The sequence below is a fragment of the Motacilla alba genome, chromosome 2, assembly GCF_015832195.1.
Source record: "Motacilla alba alba isolate MOTALB_02 chromosome 2, Motacilla_alba_V1.0_pri, whole genome shotgun sequence".
NCBI lineage: Eukaryota > Metazoa > Chordata > Aves > Passeriformes > Motacillidae > Motacilla > Motacilla alba.
In genome coordinates, this window is record NC_052017.1 from 19,818,412 (window position 1) to 19,832,970 (window position 14,559).

The window sequence follows — 14,559 nt, forward strand, 5'->3', positions numbered from 1 at the left end:
TGTATGCCTGGAACAAATCTTGTTTTAGTTCAGGATTACAAAATTCACTTGTTAGCAGAAAGTTTTCCAAGACAACCTGGAAATCTATTTACATTAACCTAGAATAGCAAGAAAGAAGTTAGAGATTACTATACACTCTAGGCCACCAAATCCTCTTGCATTTTAAGAAATATACCACCAGAGGTGCCTTCTCACATATTACAGAATTAAGGTGACATTTATTGTCCTAAAATATTACTGAAATGAAAACTGTTTTGAAATTAAACAGAAGTGTTCATTTATATGGAACGTGTGATCTAGAAATTATTAATTGCCTCCATCTGACTACAGACCTCTCCCTCACATAATCTCTACTGTTCTATCTGGTTGTGTTTAAAACAAAACAGAAAAAGAAAACCAAACTACATTTGAATGTAGGTATAACTATCAAGACTATTCAGTGATAGCCATTATTATCAAGAACTTAGTATGAAAAAAGGAGGTTTCATAAATATGGATATAATGTTGTTCATTTTTTACTTAAAGAACACATAAGAAAAAAAATATATTTGTATGTATTGTTCTTAGGAACATCAGAAACCCAACTTTTAGGAAGGTGTCTAAACATTAAAGTACAGTACCAAGTCAGCTTCAGTTATCTCAGCTCCTCTTATACTAAAGAGATGCAGAAATCAGTTTCTAAGCTTTTCACTGACTATTGTATGGTTTTGTTCTGCAGTATTAACAGACTTTATATATATTGTTTCTTTTTTGTTGTTGTTGTTCCTTTAGGTTTCCAAAGAAACTGGGCTCAAAGACTGAGTTGATCTTACTAAGAGTGTTTTACTTGATCCAAAGCACTTACAGTCCTACACTGTATATTGAACTATTAATTTAAATATCCCAAATGAAGTGTTGTATAGTATAACAGCATAGAACACTAATATTTCAATGAAAAAAATAGAGTTCAGAATTGAAAAACAACCTTTTGAAAATTATACTGTTCACCTTGTAGGAAACTGACATATATATATTTTATGTTGCATCTTTTAGCCATTGACTTCTGACCCCAGCGTATTAATGTTTTTCCTTTCTTGCTGATACTCATCAACTTATGCTTGAAAACCACTCAAATGCTCTTTATGTACTTGTGTATTTTCTTCTTTACACAAATATTCATAAAATATTTATAAATAATTTTTACAAGAAGAGAAATTGAGATAACAAGTGATTACTCACTTTTTTTTTAAACTATGACTCAGTTTTCAGTTCTAAAGAGATTCTCACAATACAAAAGAATAATTTCAGGCAAAAGCCTGTTGTCTGAGAGATGACTGTTTCTTAAAGTCTTCTAGTCTACCCCCAATAAAAGAAAAATTTGTAAGTTTCTTAGGCATGAATACAAGCCAGAATGAGAGAAGACAGTTTCTTTCCATCTCTTTGTCTTAAATTCAGGAAGAGTGTGAGTGGTACCAACAGTAAGAAGAGTTTACAGAATATTTGACTGATTAGATGGGCTTCAAGTAACAGATGCTGAAGCTATAAAGGTGATAAGGACAAAAAAAGGAAAATCCTAGAATGGAAGAACAATGAAAGGACCAGTATTGGTAGAAAACAATTTAGCCAATACAAATTTCACTGCATGACAGTGATCTTACTTCTACCTTTATTAAAACTACTGACAAACCACTATCTCTCCCCTAACTTGGTAACAAGAGTACTGAGAAGGGAGTTCATAACAAGAAATGTTTGTACTTTATGAAAGAAACTTTTTCACTTTTAAAATAATTGTTTCTCTCTATATAACCCTACCAGTATATGAATACCAGTATTCACAATAAATGCACATATGCAACCATTGGATTCTTCAAGTAAATGCTTGCTTTTTACCAACCTATAAGAAAACACATAAATAACTACTATTTTAACTTGGCAAATACAGTTTGAGTTAAACACACCATATATCCTTGTAGAATTGTTCTATCCAATTTAGGAACTTTTTTTTTTTTTTAATCATAAGAGAACACACTGTTCATTCTTCTCAGTGCTGGCCATAGAATTCTTTGTATCACTAGCTCCTAGAAAAGAACTGTTGTAGGCATCTGCAGGTATCAACTGTTAGTTCAGTGGCCAGTCCATTTCCATTGGTTACTGTAGCCTTTAGTTTGAATTAAGCTGTATATACTTTGGTGGGTCTATGGCAACTATAATTTTAGAAAATCCTGAAATGCTATCTTCAAAGCACTAGGCTAAAGATAAGCTCAGCTTAAAGCTAACAAATTGATAAAAATGAGGTAAAAAGAGCAAGAGCTGGAAATCCACACAAGTAAGAGTAAGTTATGTCTTAAAAAGCAAAACAGCAATCTGCAGCACAGTGACAATTTGGTACCAATACTCTCTCTGTGAAGATTTTTCAAGGCTTTCCTTCTGCTGAACAAATTCTTCCAAAAGTAGAGAAATAAGATTTATCATCTCCTTTGCTCCTCATGTCTCTTCTCTGTAGATAAGGACAAGAAAAAATCAGTTAAAACAAAAAAAGAAAAAAAACAATTCAGGCAGTCTTGAACTGCAGTCCATGCTAACTCTTTTCTAAGCAGGTGCTTGTACTCTGATTTAGCAGCGAGCAAGCTCTCATGTGTGCTAAGGATTTATATTGAAGGGCTCAATGTGAGCAGCTTGTGAACAGTGAAAGCAGAAACTTTCCTGGAGCTGAGGGTCTGCTACAAGCAACTTACCTGTTTAGTATGACAATAACCAAGCCTCCTGCAGCTCTGATCTTGCTGTGGTTTTTGTTCCCATGCTACCTTCCCACACACTTGGAAATTTTGAAGTATGCAAGAATAAAGTTTATTCTAATCGCCCTTTCCCCACTGCCTTTCTTAAATATACACACACCCCCAATCCAGGAATTTGCAAAGCCATAATTATAAAGTGTAATCTTAATTTTCACATTTTATTCAGATGAATTTAAGTAAGTAATTATTAACAATTGGATACACTTTCTTACATTTAACAATATACAATCTGCATCCCAGTGTGAGGTTCAAAGTAGCCAAGTAGAACAAGTCAATGGCTGGCACTCATAAGCTAGAAAAAGAAAGCCTAAGTGGATTAGTATGCAGAGCATTAGGGCATTGAAGTAATTTTCAAAATTAACTCCCTACAAGGAGAGTTGGGGGATTTTTTTTACCAGAATTATTTTTTTATTTTTTTTTTTCTGCAGAAACCTTGAAAAGAACTAAAAAGGAAACAGAGGAAATTTTATGTAAGAGGAAGACAACTAAGTCTTTTCATAAACCAATGGCAAAGTAAAGAAAAAGGGTAGTGTGAGTTCTCTATGCACTTTCAGATAGATGGATAGATCCAATGTAGTGGGTTTCCTCACCATCTTCTGAGTGATGACTCACTGCACTGTTTCTACGCCTGCTTTTGGGGGACATGGATCTCTTCTGCAAATACATGTTGCAAATTAAAGTCAATAAATGACACTAGTATATTGGCTAACTTCACACTTTTCTGTGTATGTATTAAATTCAGTTTGCTCTGTTACTGCAGCAAGGAATCTGAGATACACCTGCCAAAGACTACCTTTGCTGTCATTGAAAAAGGAAAATAAATGCACGTGAGACGGGAAAAAAACAGATGCCGCCCCGTTTCCCTCTGGCATGCTCCTTTATGTTATCTCTTCTTTAACATACTGATAAAGCTGAATTATATCTTTCAGAATGCAAATTTCTTCCTTTTTGTCAATTAATCAATTCTTTAAAAATCTACGAACTTTACAGTAAAGCTGATACCCTTAACCTGCCTGCAATTCTTTGGTCTCTAATCTGAATATTTTCTGTAAAAGCATAGTTCCAAAAAGCCTTTTAACATATGCATGAAAACCACTAATTGTCTTTCACCCATGTTTTTTTTAAGATAAAACACTTTGCTACCTTTATTATTCATAATTGAGTGTAGTCTTAATTATTTATCTTTTCTCTTTTATTTTCATTTTCTCCCCTCATTTAAAAAAGGAGAGGTTTTTTTTCTTTTTTCAGTGTCATCTCCTGAATAAGTGAGGCTACAGCTCCCAAGATCCATGTAGTTAGGATGGATCTTATCTAAATTTGCAGTTTATGGAAGTATCTGGACCAGTCATCCTAGGATCCCTGTACAGTCATTGGAGACAGAGGCATTTTAGAAGGCAGTTTGTCAGGCCTATTCCACACCAAAATTTTGGATGAGAGGAATTGCACTGTAGCCTTCGTAATTATAACATCCTTGACAGCTAAAAGAGCCTTGAGAGATTTTCTTTGCTGTAGACATCTGTACTATTAATTACATTTTGCCAGTTAAATCCCTCCCTGACCCTGTATGAATTCCCTTACTCCTTTCACCTCAGTAAGTTATTACAATTTTACCACTTCTAAATATATCTGATAGAAGAACAAAAATATCCAAGATTCCTGCAAGTTTTATGCAAAACAAGGGCTAGAAAAAGCATGCTACTAGTAACTACATGCAGGAAAGCTGGAGACATAGGACTCAACTACAGACATGAAATAAACAAAAAGAAATGCTATGAAAACCATAAACCATGCTATTAAAAATGAATCCAAAGAAAAGATCCAAAGCCATTGTACGCAAACATCTTCACTGCATCTGATACTTGTTTAATTTATAAAGGCTTTCCAATATTTTTATATTTATGAAAAAGAATTCACTGATTGAGAGGGAGTAAAACAGGATGTTGACCACTAGAATGTAATGAAGCAATCCCTAATAAAATGCATCTGTAGAAGAAGCAATTTATGATCTCAGGAAAAAAAATGTCCATTTGCTAGTTGAGAACCAGATCTCATATGATTTTTTCAAAGGAAATACAAATTTTACAGGGTAGAAAGTTCAGGGATCTTTCTGTGAAGTGAAAACCACAGTAATTCAAGCCCAGAAGTTAGAAACTACATATGAAAATAATTTTTTTATTAATGACAATAAATGCTGACATCAACATCATCAAGAAGGCAGAAATAAAGGACTAACCCAGTTTTATTTTAGCAGTTTGGTTTTTTTTTTACTACTTGTGCTACACTGTATTAAAGATTATAAAAGTAGACATGCTGCACCATTTTACTACTGCTGCCCTCTGCTGCATGGAACAGTTTCCACGCATCTTCATTTCATATTAATCTGGTGAATGACTAGTTTTAGAGGTAGATGTTTAAGTGAATATGCCAGATTGCTTTTGTTTATTTCTCTAACTTGCAATGAGGTTTACTTGGCAGCAGAGGAATTAGAATTTTACAGTAGGACTCAAAATTGTCAAAGTAAATAAATGATTATCAATGATGATATACGATACAATGAAGAAATTATTCTCAATTTTGTTTTGCAAAGTAGATTGACTTACTTCAAGAGATATTTTGACTCAATTATACATGCTGCAATATTCATGACATTAATGTTAATGTCTTTTTAAATGTCATTTCTCAATGAATGTTATAAATGAGGAGGCAGTTAGAACAGAAGATCCAACATGAACAGTCTATGAACAGCCTACAGTACAGTTTGTTCCAACATTTTTCTTTCTTACTCTTTTTTTTAAATCCATTCATCCATCTGTACATTTCAGAAGAAAGTGCTACTCTTCCATACCATACTCCCAACAATAATAAAGCTATTATCTGCAAAGACGTGACTGTCACTGCAGGGTAGCCCAGTCACATTGTGACATAACAAAGCTTTGAAAACACATCCTCAAATGGCTAAACATCCAACTACTCATGCATTTAGCTAATAAAATGCATACACAATTATGTGATGATTGCCACAGATTCTTAACAATATCCTATAATAAAACATTTTTATTTTTACAGCACAAACCTTAGCTTAGGTACATAAGTAATTTAGCCATATTCACAAATTATGAGGTATGTTTTTTTCTTCCTGTGCATTTTCTGAAACATCTATGGTTTTGTTGAAAACCCTGCAAAAGTCCATGGCTTTTGTCCATCTTATTCTGTTTAATAAGTATTTGCAGTATTTTAAATTACTTTTTGACTGGAACAAGCACAAGCTCCAAGGCATGGAAGAGAAGGATGGAAAGTGAAATTAAAGGAATAAGCCAGAGCAGAGGACCATAAGGGCTAAGAAAAGCTCTACTGGCCTTAAGCATTGCTTTACCTTGCTCAGCATTATATGACAGCAACAGAAAATGCTATTTAGACAGTGCATGCAAGCCCAACACTGTTTGAGGTCCATTCCCCTCACACACAGCACATGCAGTCATTAGAATGAGCTGTCAGAGAACACATCCATGAATGTTGCCTTTTGTACACGCTCATAAACATTTTCCACACATTTAGCTAATCCATCTTGGCACTGCCTTCATAGGATCCTGCGCTAGAATATTTTTGAAATTCCCCACCTCATGTGAAAAATAGGATTTTCTTTCATCCCTTTAAAGTCAATTTCCTCTTAACTTTTCCTTACTAAATTTTTACATACTATAAAATTCAATCAATAACAGTTCTGTAGACAGTTTATGCACAACCTTCCTGATTTTGTAATCATTACCAATATCTCTCATCAGCTTTTTCCAGTCCAGATTTAGATATTTTTAATCTAGTTTCTCTCTCGTAAGAGAATTGTTCTATCACTAAATAATTTTGCATTCCTTTGTATCCATTCAATCCCCATGTGCTTCCCATTTCAAAAAATACTCAAGATGTGAGTAGGATACTACACTCCTCATAGCTGAAGTTGAATGTACTTATGTTGGGCTTTTTAGCAGAACCCTTTTTTCCCCCTGTATTTCTAAGCCAGTACTAATAACAAGTATTTGATTTAGTTTATCACCTTAATATAATACAGCTCCTGGAATCATACTGTTTTGTAGGTCATCTTAACATTGGTATCAATGAATAAAGTCAGTAATCTGCAGCAGTTTTCACTGTTCTCTCACATGTTCTGCAAGGTGCCTGGCTCTAAAAATCAAAAGAAAAATTTGTGCACAGGTGGGGAGGAGGTAGATAAGTATAGCATGATGGCCACTAAAGTTTATGGCTAGTGAAGGCGAGGGCAGGAAAACACCTACCTTTTTTCCAAGAGTCCTGTCTCACAGCATATGCATTGCAATTAGAAGTTACAAGGAGATGCCTCTTGCTACTGACATGGGAGTAAGCTCTGTGGAGTTACCTGGTGACTAGTTAAGCATTTTACAGGAATTTACTCAAACTACATATAAATGTTGCTTGAATTTACCAGATTTGCACATGAATGATGCATCCTGTATTCCTCAAGAAATCTTGTTTTCAAGCATTTTCTTTGTGTCTTGGGGCTCATTCTTTTTGAGCCACTCCCGATGCTGTGCCTGATGCACCCCAGGACATGGTTGGCCCTCCTGGCTGCCAGGGCACTGCTGACTCATGTTTAACTTGTCATTGTTAAATGGCAAGCTAAATGGAATCCTGTTTGCACTTAAGAAAATATCATGTTCCCATATTGAAGCTATTAAGTTAAACTGCTTACTTTGAAGCTGTTTGCAAAGATAAAATTTTCCTTTTATGTTACAGTCCTTCAGATTTCAGTTAGTTCTGTATAAAGACAGGATACAGTCTGCTTTTGTTTTCTTCAGAGCTTTTTTTAGCAATACAGGCCATTTTCAACAGACAAGTCAACTGAAAACACCATTAGTCTAAAATAAAAAGAAATTAAACAGTCTAAGTAGTGATTCATGTGAAACATTGTCTTCATTTTTGTAGTGGCTGCTTTCAGGCACTCTTACCACACCAGTAGCATGCTATCCTGGAATAATTTATTGAGAGTGTTTATTTGTAAGATAGTGACACAACATGTCATGCTGATAAAGGCTTGAGGAATGTTCCACAAATAAGGGAGTCACCACCAAGGGAGTTTAGAGCTGTTAGCCATTGCACCAAGCACCCAACAAAGTTTCTTTGATTAAGATTAGTCTAATACTTTCCAAGATCTCTAAGCCTGTACCTAAACAGAAAATGCCTAAACTAGGAAATGCTGGACATATGCACAGACAGATCCTACCTTGTCAATCCTGGCTGATTCTGTTGGCTGGGGCTTCTAGGGGAATACGTCTACTATACTACTTCCACTAATCACATAGTTCAGCAAAGAGCTGCTGTGGACGGACCCACTGTGAGGGAAGATTAGATAAATACACTAACTTCCTTTGGAGACTCAGGTACTCTTATTTGTCAGCATGATTTCAGGTGGTGTTTACGAGAGATGGGATAGTTGAACTGGCAGGCAGTTGACAGGCATTGACACTGGCAGCTGCAGAAGCAGTGCTGCACACAAGAGCAAACATGCCTTGCCACAGGCATTTGCCCAGGTGTGGCAGTACTACACACTAGTACAGTGGGCATGCTACCACTGCGAGGTAACACTGCTTGAAGGTGGTAACTTTGAGATTGTACACCAAGCCAGCCTTTGTCCTGTCAGCCTGCCTAAAACACAGTCCTTCCCTGTATAAAGACGCTAGCTGATGGCTTCCTTTACAGTCCTGCTGCTCTCAATCATCTGTACAAGAAAATACTGTTGGTTTGGCTGTTGACTGAGAAAATACTATTCTGTTTGGGATGCACTGGGGCCACCACTGATGAAATTTTTAAAGTTCCATTCATCAAGAAAATGGCTATTTGTGCTTTTAGGTCTGACGTCTTCTTAAAGTGGCTACAACATAGACCGCTCTGTAACAGCACACAATTCCAGCAGCTCAAAGAGAAATCCGGCCTTACTCAACTGCAGGAAACTGAACAGAAGATTTGTACACTTGGCCATATTCCATGAGGTTTTATTTAAATATTCCTATCAAGTAAGAGTTTTTGAATTTCAATTTCTAGCCTTAGCTACAACTTAATTTGGGAACTCAAGATACTGCCCAAGGCTGAGAATCTTAAACACCTCTGTAAGTGGTTAGTTTAGTAAAGAATCCATTTAATTTGATAAGAATGGAGCTCTTAAACAATGTATCAGGAGAACCATACATAAAACAATAAGGATCACAACAGCATAATAAAAAATATTATCAAGACAAAGAACTCATTACTTTGATTACATATTGTTGTACAAATATGGAAGACAGCTGCAACACTACCACTAAAACCTACCAAGCTCTCATTCTTAATATGGTAATTCACCTGATGAATATTCATGAACTCTTAACTGGCAGTGCTTCCACAGTTCATTTGTCGGCTATGTGATTTGCAACATTGCCATAAAAATCCAGACTAGTAGAAAATATCAGAGAAAACTAACAGACTGTGCAAATTTTCCTTCTTTCCAGACTGTCTCTTACTCCCTAGGCAGCAGTTAAGTACTATACTGAAGATCCTGCTCAGATTTTAATTCATGTCCTTTTGAACAGGGAAAGCAACAGACCACAAGAGAAGTTTATCCTTTAGAACTCTATGTCATTTGTATGTTTACTTTTTTTCTGATTCATCACAGTTTAGAGAACTGGATTTAAAATTTTTGTTTAAAAAGATGGCACTTTCAATTGTCCATAACTTATCTATTACAAACATAAACTAAAGATGAAACAGTAAAATTACTGAACATTCCAAGTACTGCACCTATAAGTTTGCATAATGATTGTTTAATCTTGGCAATAATTATTGATTACTTTCTTAATAGTTTAATATAAAGTGCTGGATTAATGTTTAATATAGGAAAAAATCCTTTTGAATAAAAATTAAAATGTACAACTAGATAATAAGTGATTTCTACTGTATAATTTGAAAATATTTCTATGTCCAGAAGTTATTCATTGGTGAAATAAGTCATCGTAGTTTATTACCACAGCCTTTAACAATGTTTGTTTTAATAACAAATAGTGGCATATGCACACAAGATGAAATCACTGACACCTTTGATGAATTTATAAGACCGTAATGGATTTCCCTGACAAAATTTGCATAAGTGCAATATATGCCATTCCAAAACCAATTCAAATACAGAAAATAACTCACTTGTTAGGACTGATATTTGCCATGAAAAATCCATCACAAAAGATGTATCAAATTCCCTTGAGACACTTTGTCAAGGAAAGAAAGATAAAAGTGTATCAGCTAGATGCTCACAAATTATTGGACTTGAATCCACCAACTGACCTCCTCTATCATATTTCTGTAGGGCTCCAGTCCTGCCAGTTACTACATGATGTGCAGCATACAGCACTTGCCTAGAGCGAGCAGAGCCTGCACAGGAGCACAAATAAACACAGTTTGCATTAGGCATAATTAAGCCCAGTTTAGATTTTCAGCAGCACCAAGTTTCAAAAAATTTCTCAGGAAGCAGCTGTACATGACTACAAGCTCATTTACATGTAGCACTCTTATGTCAGTTTTGAAAGTGATATTTAAACTGGTTTCACTAAAGCTGAAAAAAAATATGTTAAAGTATAATTTGTTGTAAACTTCAAAATTCTGATTTTAAACTAACTAAAAGTCAAGTCACATTTTAATGAATATGAGTGTGTTCACAAGGCACACTGAATGGATGGTGGTTGGAAGCTTCTAACTTGGAATTATTATTAGTTGCCCTATCCTTGGTCTTTATAGCTTAAGCAACTGGCATTCCAAGCATTCTAAGATTTGAGGGGCAAAGTATTTCCAGCACGCTGCACAGATAAACACAGTACTGGATATTCATTACTTAGTCACAAAGCAAGATTAAAGGATATTTTTAACCTAAGTGAGGAGAAATAACAGGCCCATGAAGGAAATCTTGCAGGAAATAAGAGCATATTTCTGAAACAAAGTGGATGTTACAAGAACAAAGCACGGAGACAATTTAATCTGTTTCTGTTGTTGATGGTAATGGAAAAATATGTAATCTCTGTAAAATGATCAAAAGATATGGTAGAAGAATAGCTTGACATGAATTGACTCAGATCTAAGTCATACAATCTGGTCTCTGATTAAAGAAGGCAATTATCACAATGTTTTCTGACCTTGGAATCTATTAAACACTTGTGTTATATAAATATGTATTTGAATACAAGCAAGTTGGCGTAGCCCTACACACTGGCTAAGCATCTGAACCAATGGAAAAGTATAAGCACAACCATAGAACCATAGAATGGTTTGGGCTAGAAGGGACCTTAAAGATCATCTAGTTCCAACTGCCCCATCATGAGCACTAGATCAAGTGAAATATTCAACATCTTCAGAATACCAAACATACAGATTTCTACTCATGTTCTGAGCTCCCACAAAAGCACTAGTATGGAAGTCCTCAAGATAGTCTCTTAGTATAAAACAGAGCTGGATGTCAGCCCAGATGAAGTACACATGCAGCTTTCAGTGCTACAGACAGTGTCTTTTTGCTAGTCAGTAAAATCTATCTCCGTGAATGATTCCATACAAATAAACAGGTCCAATTTCAGGCTTGTTTTCAAGTGCTGGAAAACCATTATATAAGCAAGCATAGAACTTTAATGAGTATTTTCTGCAATAGAATACATTTGGCACTGTCCTATGAAAACATACATTCTCTTTTCCAAGACAAAATAAAACATTGCTATTAACTGTCAGAATTCCTGACAAAGGAAAGTTAGCTGAGTATCTTAGATAGTAAAGAAACACCTCAAAGGAATCACCCCAGTAGATACATGTGAGAGAGAGAAACACATTTCACAGCTAATGTTGCTAATTTTAGCTGTCACTGAACTTGTAGTAGAGTTTGACTTTCACAGCACTAAATTTAGTTTCCATTTTATTATGTCATAGCTCAGCAGTGGAAAAATCTTCTGCAGGTATCCACACCCAAGTTCTAGTTTTCGCAACCACGAATACATGTGAGACATCAGTAAAAACCATCACTACCTCTTTCTTCCAGGTGATTTAGGACACTTTGAATAGGGTATGATCTATATTCTCCACACTTATTGGATCCTTTCAGGTAGAGTCGTTAGGCCTGATCTTCCAATACAAACCCCATATTTACTCTTCCATAAGTTATTATAGCTATCTCCTAATTCTTTCCTTATTACTGTTTCTATCAGTCTACCTTACAGAAAATTAGATTAGCAATCTTGCAGTACTCAGGAAACACAGAGCTTGTTTTAGAGACTGATGCAGTATTTGTGTCTTGCTATTCCTCTGGCATTGGTAATCTTTTCAATAACAGATTATGCAATAGAGCAAACAGCAATTTCTAGTTCTTTCACAAAAACTTTCAGGATACTTTTATTTTTTTCTTAACATATGTAAAATTTGAGAGAAAGTAATTAATGTTAGAGTGACCTTCACCCAGCACAACACTTACAGGGCCTTGGGTTCTTAGGATGGATCAGCCTTCTGTTGTGAGCTTTTGCTACAAAAAGCAGAGATGGACATGCACATGTGCTGTCTACATGACTACACACCCATACAATCAACATTGTGCAGATAACTGAATATTCTTGCTTCATTTGAAGTCTCTCAATCTGTTCTAGTCGATACCATCTTAGCAAACAGTGTAAAGAGTCAACAAAACCAGAAGCACTGTTTGCAATTACACTGATGCTCTCTGATGTGTCAAAAGCCATTTTGCTTCTAATTGCAACTCCATTTCGCTTCCTCAGAAATCTGTAAAGAAATAAATGTACCTCATTAAAGTCTGAAAAAAAACCATAAAAACAACACAATGGACATTTACTGAAAGACAATAAATGGACATTTACAGAAAGACAAGCAATGCAGTCAGCAAAATATCTTCATCCTGACATTATGACAAAAATGTTGGAAATAAAAGTGACCATATTTATATCCCCAAGAGGGGCAAGTCTGGTGTGTAAACAAGTTTCTGAAATTGAGCCAGGAGAATTCCTGTCAGTTCTGTATCTCTAATCATAATAAGGTAATGTTCTTTGCATTTCTGTACACTTTCCAATTTTGAGATTTAAAAGCAATTACCTGATCTTGATAATGCTTCTATAAGACAAACACACATTATGCCTTTATTAGCAAGGGAGATGGAGGCACACAGTTTTTCATTTGCCATGTAATGAGCTGCTAACCAGAACCACCAGTGAATCACTCACACATTCTCTCTGCCTGTTGCTAATATTGTTTAAACTGACCCTAATGATGTCATGTATGATGACAAATGCCTACCTAGAACGCTCTGGAACGCTGCTGTGATGGTCCTACAAGACTTGGGGGGGGGGGAGGGGGGGGGGGGGAGGTAGAAACAAAACAGAAACTGAATAAAAATTACCATTATTTTACTAGTTCTGCTTCTCTTACAGATCAAGCATAAGAAAAAAAATTATACATACAACCTTGAGCTAGAAAAACAGACAATTTTAGCTGGAGACAGAAGACCGGGTCATTATCTCATTCATCATCTAAAAAATTAATGATGGCTCTTAAGCCGTTCCCTCTCATCCCCAGGGCAGCCCATTGCCCTTGGACCCAGGCCGTGCCTCCCAGGGCCTCACGCGTCCTGCGGGGACCAGCCGGCGGGGCAGCGCAGCGCGCCCGTGCTGGGGCACATCCCGGGCACCTCGAGCTCGGGGATCCGCGCCTGCCGAGCAAAGCTGCCCTCGCCGCGGCTCAGGCGCTGCCCTTGGCCCCGGGCAGCGGCAACGACCGCGGGGCAGCCCTGCGCGCCAGGGCCCGGCCAGCGCTGCGGCTCCGCGCGGGCTCGCTCGCTAGATGGCGCCATCGGCCGCTGCGGGGCCCGGCCCCGGCCTGCCTCTGCCCTGCCCTCCCTTACCGTGCTCTCCACTCCCCTACCCTGCCCTCCTTTACCATGCTCTCCCGCTCCTCTGCGCTTCCTGCTGCTCCCCTTCCCTGCCTCACCGCCATTCCCGCTCCCTGTCAGACTCTGAGCCCCACACAGCCCCGCTGGCTCCCGCAGCTCCCACAGAGGCGGAGGGGAGGTTTGCAGTGCGCGCAGGGCACCAAGGCGGGTATGAGGTGCGGGCCCTGCAGCCCCCGTCGGGATAGGTTGCGGGACTTGGAGCCCGGGGCTTAATGAAAAGGACAGGAGAGGGTTCAGTCTCCCCTCATTTTGGGGGCCTGTTCCTTTGTGAGGCTTGGCGGCATCGGACGCCAGCATGACTACCCTGGCAGAGGGACAGGATGGCCAAGCCACCGAGTCACCCCAGGGTGGGGTTGGAAGAGAAATCACACAGTCCAGCCCCTGGCAGCCAGTGGGGCTGTGAATATCTCCCAGCCTCAAGACCCCATAAGCCCACAGTGCCAGCCAGTGTCAGACTTGGAGGTACACACCAAACCTGGGTTCCTTCATTGTTCGCAAGACACACCCTCCAATGGTCATTCCTCAGCCCAAAAACCAGAGCAATGAGAGCCATCTAGCACAGGAACCCCTGGGCAGCTGATGTTGGGGTGACCGCCTTCCTAAGAGCGATCCCCTCCTGGTCCAGATGACCAAGTCCCACAGCCCACCTGGCACTCAGACCCAGATGAAGTAATTCACAGACCACCAGCGGAAGGAGGACTCTCCACTTGGTAGATGCAGCTGGGTTTATTGGAGGATGGTCTGAGGATCCAGAGAAGGTAAAAGAGAGCAGGCAGGAACAAACAGAGACACAGGCACACCTAAAGA

The 14,559-nt window shown here is 37.9% G+C and overlaps 1 protein-coding gene across 5 annotated transcripts in view; it reads right to left on the reverse strand.

The window, feature by feature from the left end:
• SLC39A12 (solute carrier family 39 member 12) overlaps positions 1-2,476 on the reverse strand; it is a 46,597-nt gene extending 44,121 nt beyond the window's left edge. Inside the window, exon 1 of one of the 5 annotated variants that reach the window (XM_038129441.1) lies at positions 2,369-2,473. The gene's annotated coding sequence lies outside the window, so the exon portion shown is untranslated. Of the gene's footprint in view, positions 1-2,368 lie in introns of all 5 variants that reach the window. The other 4 variants (XM_038129440.1, XM_038129435.1, XM_038129436.1 and 1 more) reach the window with 4 other exon arrangements.
• Positions 2,477-14,559: the final 12,083 nt, after the last annotated feature.